A 12,724-nucleotide genomic window follows, 5' to 3' on the forward strand; every position below is an offset into this window, starting at 1 on the left:
TCCCTTCCCCCCCCCCCCCCCCCTGCCCCAGGATACTGTGCATTGAGCAGAACAATGGCTGTATTTCAGCCCCTTTTCATCTCTGGCTTGAAATCCTAGTCAGGGAACAATCTGCTCACATATAGGAGGGGGTCCCACCCAGACCTCTTCCTTTGAATTTTAATTTCCCCCCTATTTCATGTGTTATTACTTTGGTCCAAAGATGTTGAACAAGGTTAACTAGGAAAGGCAATAACAATAATTAGCTATTTGTTTCTTTAAAGTATTTGAAACTGCATTTGTATTTCACCATTAAGTAGGTTGACTGGTGATACATATTTGCTGATCGGAGACAGGTATGGGTTTGTATTCACCTGCATAAATAAATCAATGGCTTTCCTATTTTCCAATAGTGACTAATTAGAAAATAGAAAATAGATCCTATCAATGACACCAAAAAAACATTAAAATAAACTTAACAAGAAATGTGCATGATATACATGAAAAAGATCACAAAACTTATTCAGAGCATTAAAAAAAGCTTTAATTAGTGGTAAGACATACTAATTCCTAGTTGAAAGGACTCCAAGTTGCAAAGATAATCAATTCCTCATAAATAAATATGTAAATTCAATGTGTCACAAATAAAAATCCCAGGAGGACTTTTATGTAAACTGATAAGCTGATTCTGAAGTTCTGGCAGAGTAAGTGCTCAAGTATAATTTAAAGTTGAGACACTTCAAAAGGCGGTACTTGCAGTATGAAGATCCAATGTGTATAAACTATAATAATTTTGAAAATGTAGCACTGGTGCAAGAAAAGCAAATATATCAGTGTTACTGAAATATTTGAGAGAGTCTAGAAATATGTGTGTGTGGGTGTTTATAAAATTCATATATATATACATATACATAACAATGTTAGCCTTCCAAATCAATGGTAAAATATAAACTACCAAATAGATGAATAAAGAATGTTGAAATAATTGTCTATCAATCTAACATAAAATAGACACATCTACTTCATATCACACACACACACACACAAAATTATCAAATGAATTTAAAACCTAAACATAAAAAATTAAAATTAAATTATAGAAGAATTAGAATAAAACATGAGAGCTTTAGAGAAACATATAATTTAGAATATGCTAAGGTTTTTTTTAAAAAAAGACATGAAATCTAGAAACAATGTAGGAAAAAAACCCAGAGTTTTATAAAAATGATTAAAATTGACTAGAAAAATGACCTGAAAATTTAAGGTAAGTGGCAAATTACAGATTGGGATTAAAAAATAGAGCACACATAGTAAGCAAAAGGTTAACATCATGTATATGACGTTAACATCATATATATATATATATATATATATATATATATATATATATATGAGCATATATTTGGAGCTCTCTCACAAAGCATGATGACAAGTACTTTAGGAATAATCTCTTAATCACCATAACAGATGAGGAACTAAGGCACAGAGGGGTTATGTAACTTGTTCAAGTTCATACAGCTCAAAAGTAATGGAGACTGGATTTCAATCCAGGCAGTCTCTCCACAGCTGTACTCTGAAATACCATGACTTCTTTCTCCCAAGACTGAAGCTACCAGTATTGTGAATTTAGGCTTAAAGGAATTTCTCGTATACCGTACATGAGAGTTTCAATCGACACAAACTTTTAGAAAGGAGATTTAGTAGTAGTTAGAAATATTTAAAACCTAAAGTATGTTGATCCTTCAAATCATCAGTTCCCCTTGTTCTCATCAGGGCACAAGGACATTTCTATACTGTGTTTATACTTGGTGTCTAATTTGATAATATTCTGTCTCTATCTGTAACTGTATCATATAAAGTTTTATTTACACAATGAAACATACTACAGATGTATATCTGTGTACCTACCAGTCTGTTTGTTTATTTCTTTAAAGAGTTCTGTTATTTCCTTAAAGAGAATACACACAAATCTGCTGCCAGTGCTTACCTCTTGGGAGGTGACAAATGGGAGATGCAGGTGTGGTTAGGGATGGGAACGTTCACATCTTAACATATAGATTTCTGCATTGTTAAATGTTACAGTGATGCTGTGATATTTTAAAAAAATAATTAAAAGGGACTCAATTTTTAGTCAAAGTTTTTAAAAGAGGCTCTTTTAAAATTGAGCAATGCATTTCACATATTATCCATTGTTTTTTCCCTCATTATCATGACATAGTTTTTCTTATTCGGCTGATTGATTTGAAATGAAATATTTATAGGTTTTTCTAATATTAGATGGTCCTCATATTTATAAGATAAAGTCTTATTATTTTCAGAACTTGATGTTCCACCAATATATGCTTAAATTTTATGGCTACTGTTTATTTAGAATTTTCAGATCTATTTTCACATACAAAAATGAGTCTATAATTATCTTTTATGTGTGATATTTTTGTTAGGTTGTTACAGCATTAATGCTGGTTTTTTAAAATGAATTTGGTAGCTTTCCATTTTTTTATACGCTGCGCCAAAATTTGTGTGATGATGAAATTAGATGTTACTTAATACTTTGAGGGAACTCACCAATAAAATTAATTTTTATAATTAGTCTTTGTTAAGTAAAACATTTTTTGTTTTTTTACTTCCAGTTTCTGGTTCTGCACATAAAGACCTTGGAAGTCACCACTTTGTTCTAACAACAGATACAAATATAAACAGACTAAAAATTCAACAACTCTTCTTGGATCTGTAAGAGAGGTGAGGACACAGGGCAAACTGCTGTCCCCAAGGTTAGAGAGACCGACAGGTGAATATAGGGAGTTGTGGTTTATTTGAGCAGAGACTCATGAACAGAAACTGTCGTAGGAACCAGTGCTGAGGTAGGAAAACCTGAACTGTAAGTGATGTAACTCTAAGAGTTAAAAACTTCAGGGGGACCCAGTCACAGGGCCCCCCATAATATTGAGAAATTTACTTCTAGGAGCTTGACAATATGCCCACAGTAAATATTGGAGGAAAATGCCCTTGGACTTTTAGCGGGTAGGGTCGGGGAGGAGGAGGGACCATTTTTCAACATACTAGAACATTCTGTTCTTCTTAACAAGACCTGCTTTCATTGTAATCTCATTAACCAGAGCCTAACCCATTGGGGTCCTGCCACAGCCTAACTGACTTAGGGAAAGGAGATACCCAACTCCAGCCAATGGTAGCCATCTCTCCCACCTAACGGAGGAGCAAAAAACAAGAAACACTTGTGAAGTTTACAATCCAAAGACACAGGGTCACTAAAAGACTGAGACCTAATCAGAAGACTGCGGAAAGCTTCCCCCTCACACACCTGATGACCACAGCACTAAAGTCCTATTTACAGCAGTTCCTTTTACCCAGTACATCGTGTCTGGATATTAAGAAAAAAATTACAAGGCATACCAAAAGACAAAACACATAATTTGAAAAATCAGAGCAAGCATCAGAACCAGACATGGCAGGAATGTTGGACTTATCAGACTGGGAATATGAAATAACTATGATGAATGAGGTAAGGGCATTAATGAACAAAGTAGACAGAATAAAGAACAGATAGACAATGTAAGCAGAGAGATGGAAACTACAAGAAAGAACCAAAAAGTAATAGTAGAGATCAAAAACATTGAAACAAAAATGAAAAGGGCCTTTGATGGGGTTATTTGTAGACTGGACATAGTTTAGGAAAGAATCTCTGAGCTAGAAGATATATTAATAAAATTCTCAAAAATAGAACAAAGAGTGGAAAAAAACAACAACAACAAAAAAACACAAACCCAGAACAATATCCAAGGACTGTGTGACAACTACAAAAGGTGTAGCATACACATAATGGGAATACAAGAAGGAGGAAAAAAGAAGATATACATGAAACAATAATGACTGAGAATTTCCCCAAATTAATGTCAGACACCAAACCACAGATCCAGGAAACAAAGAGAATAACAAGCAGGTTACATACTACCCAAAACTGCATCCATTTTCATACTATAGGACATCAAATATAAGAAAAAAATCCTGCAGGAAGCCAGAGAGAAAGTCACCTTACCTATAGAAGAACAAAGATAAGAATTATATCCACTTCTCTCAGAAATCATGCAAACATCAAGAGAGTGTACTGAAATATTTAAAGTGTTAAGGAAATAAAAATGCCACTAACCTAGAATTCTGTACCCTATACAATTATCCTTCAAAAGAGAAGGAGAGAGATTTCACTTTTCTCAGATAAAAGAAAAATTGAGGGAATTTTTTGTTAGTAGACCTGCCTTGCAAAAAACGTTTAGAAATTTTTAAGAGAGAAGAAAAAAGAATATAGGCCGAAAACAGATCTACATAAAGAAAGGAAGAGCATCAAAGAAGGAATTAGTGAAGGTAAAATAAAAAACAAAACAAAAAACGTTTATTATTCTTAATTGATCTAACACACAATTTGTTCAAATAATCATAGCAACAATATATATGCTTATGTATGCTTACTTGTAAGTGAAATGAATAACAGCCGTGACACAAGGGACAGGAGAAAGGAATTAGGATTATTTTATTAGTATGAGGTATTCACACTACATGTGAAGTGGTACAGTGTTATGTGAAGAGGACTTGGATTAATTGTAAATGTATACTGCAAATTCTAGGGCAATCACTAAAAACAGTGAAAAAATTAAGTATGACTGATACGTTAAAAAAAAGTAGAGAAAATGAAACTTTGATAACCTAGATGAAATAGACCAGTTCCTCAAAAGAGACAATGTACCATAACTTACACAAGGAGAAATAGACAATCTGACTAGGCCTTTCTCTATTTAAAAATTGAATCAATAAGTAATAACCTCAAAAACAGAAAGCAGCAGGTCCAAATGGATTCACTGGTGGATTCTACCAGACATTTAAGGAAGAAATTATACCAATTCTCTACAATACCTTTCAGAGGATAGAAGCAGAGGGAATACTCCTAACTCATTCCATGACATCAGCATTACCCTAATACCAAAACCAGACAAAGACATTACAAGAAAAGAAAACTACAGACTATACAGACCAACATCTCTCATAAACATGGATGAGTTCCTCAACAATAAAAAATCCTCAACAAAATGTTAATAAATTGAATCCAAAAAGTATAAAAAGAATTATACACCACCACCAAGTGGGATTTATCCCAGGTATGTAGGAAACTTCATTAAAATTAAACACTTCTGCTCTGTGAAAGATAATATCAAGAAAATTAGAAGAGAAGCCATACAGACTGTGAAAAAATATTTGCAAAAGACTCATGTGATGAAGGACTGCTATTCAAAATATACAAAGAAGTCTTCAAACTCAACCATAAGAAAACAAACAGCATGATTAAAAAATGGATCAAATACCTTAACAGACACTTCATCAAAAAACATATACAGAAGGCAATAATCATATGAAAAATGTTCCACATTTTATGCCATGAGGGAAATGCAAATTAAAACAACACCACTAGACACCTGTTAGAACGGCCACAATTCTAGAACACTGACAATACCTAATGATGGCAAAGACGTGAAGTAAAAGGAACTCTCATATGTTACTGGTGAGAATGCAACAGGATACAGCCACTTTGGAAGACAGTTGGAGGTTTTTTATAAAACTAAACATATAGGAATACTTCGGAGATAATGTACGTTGTGTCCAGAGCACCACAATAAAGCGAGTATCTTAATAAAGTGAGCTGTAATCTTTTTTAGGGTCTTGGTTTAGGGTCTTGCCTTCAAGTTGTCAAAATGAAGGATCTGTGAAGTTCAATAAAGGGAAGCACAATAAAATGAGGTTACATCTTGACTTTTACCATATATTCCAGTAGTCATGTTCCTTGGTATTTACTCTAATGATTTGAAAACTTATTTCAATACAAAACCTGTACATGGATGTTTACAGAAGCATTATTCATAATTGCTAAAACTTGGAAGCAATCAAGAAGTTCCTCAGCAGGTGAATGAATAAATCAACTGTGTTACATCAAGAAAACAGAATATTATTCTGTGCTAAGAATAAATGAGCTATCAAACCATGAGAAGACATGGAGGAAACTTAAACTCATATTACTCAGTGAGAGAAGCCAATCTAAAAAGCTTAGATACTGTATGATTTTAACTCTATGACATTTTGGAAAGGAAAAACTATGGAGACAAAAATGGCCAGTGATTTCCAGGGGTGGTAGAGTAGAGAGATGAATAGGCAGAGCACAGAGGATTTGAGGGGCAGTGAAAAGATTCTGTATGATATTATAATGATGGATTATACTTTTGTCCAAACCCGTAGAATGTAAAATACCAAGATTGAATCCTAAGGTAAACTTCAGACTTTAGGTTATCATGATGTGTCAGTGGAGGCTCATCTTTGGTAAAAAAAAATGGTGAGTGATGTTGATAACTGGGGAAGGCTATGCATGTGTGGGGGCAGGAGGTCTATGGGAAATCTCTGTACCTTCCTCTCAATTCGGTAAACCTAAAATTGTTCTAAAAATAGTCTTATTTTTTTATTTGTATTTTTTGGTATCTTCAGAGTGTCTCCTACTTCCTGAATTATTGATTACATCTATTTTACCAAAAAATTGAATTTAATTCAATTTTTTAACTTTTATACCTAGTAGTTCCTTATGATTTATAATTCTCTCTATATCCTGTAGCCCTTTGGGAATTTAATTTTTATTTGTACTCTTCTTTCATTAATTAGATTTTCTAGAGATTTGCCTATATTCCTTATTTTTTTCTTCCTAAGAACCAACTCTTATTTTTTTAAGGATTCAAATTAGAGTATTTGCTTTGATTTACATTTTTGGAATATTTAGTTTTTGACATTACTCATTAGTTTGTTTTCCTAAAATAGCATTTTTAGGAAATATGCCTGTGTTTTATTTTCCTCCCTTAGATTTGATATACAGACTTGATGTTAATAATCTCATTTTGTTTATGCAAAACTGGTCATCCACAAAGTTAAAATTGTGCCCTTAGCTACTGTCCCCATTTCATGTAGAGTGGCAATTCTAATGAATATGTAAATATGGTGATTACTTTTAGAACGAAATACATATATGTTTACAAATAAATAGCTCCCTTTTTGTTGTTGTTCTTACAGAATCATAGAGGCATTAAATGGAGCTGATTATAGAGTGGCAGATATAATAAAATAGACAGTTTACTTAGGGGGGGAAAGCATCTCAGTATCTTAATAGAAATTTCTAGACTGAAGGAAGCAATTCTTATCCCCAGCTAACACCTATACAGTGAGGAAGGCAAAGGGTATGCATTTACGTAGAATAAAAAGATAGGAATTGTGCATTTTCTTTTTTCTGAGGCAGCTCCTCTGCTACCTTCTTTCTCATGTGGTGGCTGATAAAACATGTCTGAGTATTTAGTTCTATTTAAATAGCTGAAGTTCTCGATGGTATTTCAGAACAACCTAGCCCAGTGTTTTTAATTCATTCAGTTAGGTGGAAAGATTTGGAGCGTGGTTTGGAAAAGCCTTTTTGGAAACATCCTGAATTCTAGATAAGAGAGAAATGCCATAGATGCTAAAAGAACAAATGAATTAGCACAAGGTTATGGGAAGGTTCTCAGATTGAGAGTTAGTCAGGGTTTTGCTTAATCCTGGCCCCTGGACTTTAGGACGATAACTACGGGCAAGATAGTGAACCTGAACTTCATCAGCTTCAACTGATAAGGAAAAGTACTTACCTTTCAGGGTTCTTGTGACGATTACATGTAAACTATATGTAAAACATTTTTAGAACTTTATATAAAACCCTTTTAAAACACTGCTGAATAAGTGTTTAATCTATTTTTACTATGATGATGTGACTATCTATTATTTCAAAAAACGAGATCCAATGTCTTTTGTGATTTCCAACTGAAGGCATTCCTGACATTCTTCAGTCATAGCCTTGGCACGCTTCTGTCATTCAGCCCTGTAATTACTTTTACAACACAGGCAATTCAGTTCCACAAACATTTACCAAGTGCCTGTTCTGCTCAAGACTAGAGTTTAGGTGGTAGAAATACGAGAGAAATGAGGCTCCTTTTAATAAATGTAGATTCGTATTCATAAATTCACACGCTGATTATTTGACCCATCAAACAATTCTGATTGGCAAACACCATATGTCCGACACTGTCCTCTAAGTTCAATTTGCCGGAGGCATTACTCCTCTGAGTACCACGGAATTTTCCTACTCTCATCCATTAAACTTGTCTTACTTTTATGTGAAATCAGATGTGAGAACAGGAAGAACCTGGGAAGAACTTTTGGCCCTTCAATGGTCCAAAGTGGAAACAGTTACATTTTATTAAAAATGAGGGAGTTTAGCAAAGCGTTTTAAAATAGAATGGTATGGGAGCTCAGCAGGTCATGGAAATGCTTTCAGAGGAATTTGCACAAGGACTCTCTTAGGGGGTAAAGATCAAAGATCAGCCATCCACAGCATAAAGGGTGCAGTGTTTTTCATCTTAGCCTGTTCAGTATCATAAATAAACAGGGATATTGTGTGCATGGCTTGGTTGCGGCTCTCTGGATTTGTGAGGTAAGGAAACATATAATTTCTACATATGAAAGGAATGTGAGGGGGATGTAATAAACTTTCAAATTTCAGGGGTGTACGAAGTGGGCTTCCACTCAATATTTATGTGTAATCCTCCAGGATTCTGTGAATTAGTCTTTCCTTTCTATTGTGACATGTTTGATTTAAAAGGAATTCAAGTTCGTGTATTTAACAAAAGTTACCTTCACTAACTGTTTTCTTTTCTCTGTCAGAAATTATTAAGAGAACCAGCTTTTAAAATGAGTTTATAAAATCAGAATTTTCACACATTCAGTTAACAGCTCCACACAATACAACATACAGTGATAATCCAAAATAAATATGAAAAGACAATTTAGGTCAGAACATTTTGATTTTCTTCTACGACCGAGTAAGGAAGAAAATACCAGGTAAGGCATATAAAAATCTTTGGTACTCTTTCTTAACTAAACTCTCCGGACAAGTAAGGGAAATCTGGATTAGACTATTTCCTTTCAGTTATCTGTGGGCATGTATCTGCTTGGGTTAGATATAATCTTAAGTAAATAGAGGCAAAAATGGGTGGGTGGGAAGTTTAGAATGTCTACTTACTCTGTCTGTATTATGCAAGTATCGAGTGTGCCAGTGTTGTGCAGAATGCTCTGTAAAACAGTATTTCTAAGCTATTAATTGGTATTAAATACCTCTAAAGGGTCTCGCTGTCAAATGAGTTTTAACTAAATTAAAGAGGTTTGATCAGTGTATTCAATATTCAATAAACCTTATGAATTTCCAAGAAGTCAATATAATATCTGTTATTTCCTAAATTTACTCAGAGAATTTGTGTGTATAATTTTTCTAGATTTTTTTTTCCAGGATGTGCTACTTGGAGACACAATATTACAGATACAATTCTTAAACTATTTACTTATTACAATTCTTACTTTTTTCTCAATGTTTGGCCTTCTCAATTTTGTCCTTGGTAACATTATGGAGTAGAGTCAGACCGTCTGCTAGCATCACATCACATGACTGATTAAGGAAAGTGTTGCTGTGGACTCACCCAGTGTTATTTGAACCATAGCATTAGTCAGAGGGAATCTATGGGAATACTCTACTCTATGTTAGTTGGACAACTACAGAGAGTTATATTTGTCCTGAGGAATGGATTTTAAGAGGTTTACATCTAACAGGAGTTTAAGTTCATAGAAAACAACATAATGATGAGTACCACTCAAAGCCTTCTAACAGAAAAATGTGGAAGGAGTTGGAAACATTTAACCTGAATACAAAACTACTTAAAAACTACTAAGTCTTTAAACACTTGTAAGAATGACATTTAGAAGAGTAATTACAAGTGTGTCACAAGAGACAAAACTTGATCTAATATGTAGACATTACCAGGTTGCAGATTTCTGACTTCTAGGTAACACTTGCTTGTTGTCAGAATTATCCAAGTATGTCTGTGTGCCCTTAGGAGGCAGTGTTGCTCAGACTTCAGCTGAATGAGTGCTCGCTCAGCAGGAACATTTGACAGGGACATGGGTGTAGACTTAGTTAAAAAACCGAAGGATGAGATGACAAATAAGATCCTCTTGACCTAAAGATTTTGTAAATTTCACTATAAATTGTCACATTAAATTAGAATCCATGTAAAGAGGAATTTTTCGTACCTCAATTCACAAGATTCTTATTTCAAGCAGTTTCGTAAAAACATGGTATTATTTCAACAGATGCATTTGAAGTTCTTTAGGACTCTTCTGTGTGTATTTTTGTAAATAATTTGGAGAATAGAACTTTTAAGTAAATTGTTCAGTCCTTTGAGAAGTAGAAACGAACTAACAAATGACTTCAGATTTGATAAATGTTTGATTTAGTGACAGAGTAAAGAGAGCCATGACAAAACCCAGATTATATAGCCAGAGCATAGAAAGACATTTTAAAAATCTGGTATTTTTATAAACTAAATTCAGCTACTGTCCTAATGTCATTAGTATAGTCACCTTGAAATAATATTGAAAATAATAGCTGTCTTTGTTTTCTTTTCAAGGCAGCTTACCCTGAGCCAGGCACAGTTGTGCCTCGTGGTAACCCAGTGGAGTAAGAACTATTATTACTACAAATTACGAAGCTAAGACTATAAGAAATGAAGCAACTTATTCAGTCACCGTAGTAGAAATTTCTAGTTGTTCCAGAAATATCGCTTTCCTCTTTGGAGTAAAAAAAATATTTCATGTTTTCCATCTTCCCTTGCAGTTAGATATGGACATGTGACCTAGTCTATGTGGACTAGAACTTATATGGACATAAGTTTTAGTCTATGGAATGAAAGCAGAATTGAATAGGGCCATCTACACATCATGGCTTTTCAAAAGCAGATTTTTCCCTCATATGTTCTTTCCCTTTCGAACAATCAATTGGGTACAAAGAACAATAAAGCCCTGAACAATTTGAATCCTTAAGATAGAAGGAGATGAATCACCACCAGGAGGAAGGCCACCCTCCTAACAAGCAGAAATATTTGCCTTGGACTATTACGTGAGTGAGAAATAAACCTCTGGTATACATTTTGAGGTCTATTTATTATAGCAGCTAGTATTACCCTAACTGATATGCCACATGGCTGGTAGATGGTGGAGACAATTTTTAGACCCAAACTGTGTGATTCAAACACCATACTTTTCGCCACTAAACTAGCCCTCTTTTTTCCTAATATTGATTGTGATTAGTACTGAAACATTGACATTTTCACCTTTTTGATCATCAAAATGCATTTTTAAGATGGCTGATCAAAGTGTACTTGTTAATTCTGTGATCACAGAACATATATTTTTCAGGACAATGATAACTGATCCTAATTCCAGAACTTTAGTCTCATTTAGTTTTACATTCAAGAAGTTGGAAAACCTTTATTTTATTGAAACAAACAAGTTATCCTTAGAAAATAAAAGAGGAGAGAATGAAGGAGATAAAATAAAGAAATGGATTAAAAATATAGCCCTGTTTATTATGCTTATGCAATGTTCATATATTATTCATAGTTCATAAATTTATTATTTAAAATTATAAGCACTTGTGATATTGCAATTTATAATAAAATATAAACATGCATGTTTGTATATATTTGGTCTTTCTCCCCTTTTCTGGCACAGGACCAATAGAATTTCCTAAGTATTGAGAGCCATAAAAGTGTTTTTTGTTATGTCAATGAGGTGACTTTTGAAAAGCACCTGAAGATGGGGTCTGGTTGCTAGGAGAACCACTTATGTAATTAGAGGATTAAACCATTTAGTCTCACCCCCCTGACCTCTGGGGAGGGGAGGGGAAGGAAGTTGGATGTTGAATCAATTGTTAATGGCCAATGATTTAATCAATAATGCCTGTGTAATGAAGCCTTCGTAAAAACCCAAAAGAAAGGGGTTCAGATAGCTTCTACGTTCGTGGACACATGGAGTTTTCGGGACAGTGGCCTACTCAGAGAGGGCATGGAAGATCTGCCCCCCTTCCCCATACCTAGCCCTATGCATCTCTCCCTTCTGGCTGTTCCTGAGTTATGTCTTTTTATAACAAACCAGATTCTAGTAAATACAATGTTTCTATGAGTTCTGTGAGGCACTCTAGCAAATTAATTGAACCCAAGGTGTGTGTGTCAAGGTGAGGGGTCATTGGAACCTCTAATTTATAGCCATTTGGTCAGAAGACCAGGTGACAACTTGGTCTTGAGATTGGCATCTGAAGTATGTGTGGAGGAGTCAACCTTGTAGGACTGAGCCTTAACACGTGGAATTGGATGCTATCTCTGGCTAGATAGTGTCAGGACTGAGTTGAATTTTAGGACACACAGCTGGTGTGGGGACGATGCTTGTTGGTGCTGTGGAGGCATGGTCCCCAACACCACACATTGGGAATTAGAGATCAGAATCCTCTAGCACCCAATAGGTGTACTATTATTATGATGATTAAAAGTGTAGTATTATGATGATGATTCTCATTTTATGCTTAAGAATGTTAAGGCACAGATTAGGTCATTTTCCCAAGATTATACCCAGATAATCTGCTTTAGAAGCTCTGGTCTCAAACTCTATGGCAAACTGCCTGAGATAAGTATGGCAGGGAAGTCAAAGTATTATGCTCCTTAATCTGGAGAGAAAAGACAGGGACGTGTCAATAATTCTCCGTTAAGTATGTAATAGATTTATACAAGGAGAGTGCTGACTC

General features: G+C 34.6%; 1 long non-coding RNA gene across 1 annotated transcript in view; it reads left to right on the plus strand.

Moving 5' to 3' along the window:
* Positions 1-8,322: 8,322 nt before the first annotated feature.
* The window catches only part of LOC109453500 (uncharacterized), a 311,169-nt gene continuing 306,767 nt past the window's right edge, over positions 8,323-12,724 (plus strand). The window contains exon 1 of the long non-coding RNA XR_012496936.1: positions 8,323-8,530. This is a non-coding gene — a long non-coding RNA (uncharacterized LOC109453500). The remainder of the gene's footprint in view (positions 8,531-12,724) is intronic.

This window comes from Rhinolophus sinicus, linkage group LG05 (assembly GCF_036562045.2).
Source record: "Rhinolophus sinicus isolate RSC01 linkage group LG05, ASM3656204v1, whole genome shotgun sequence".
Taxonomy (NCBI): domain Eukaryota; kingdom Metazoa; phylum Chordata; class Mammalia; order Chiroptera; family Rhinolophidae; genus Rhinolophus; species Rhinolophus sinicus.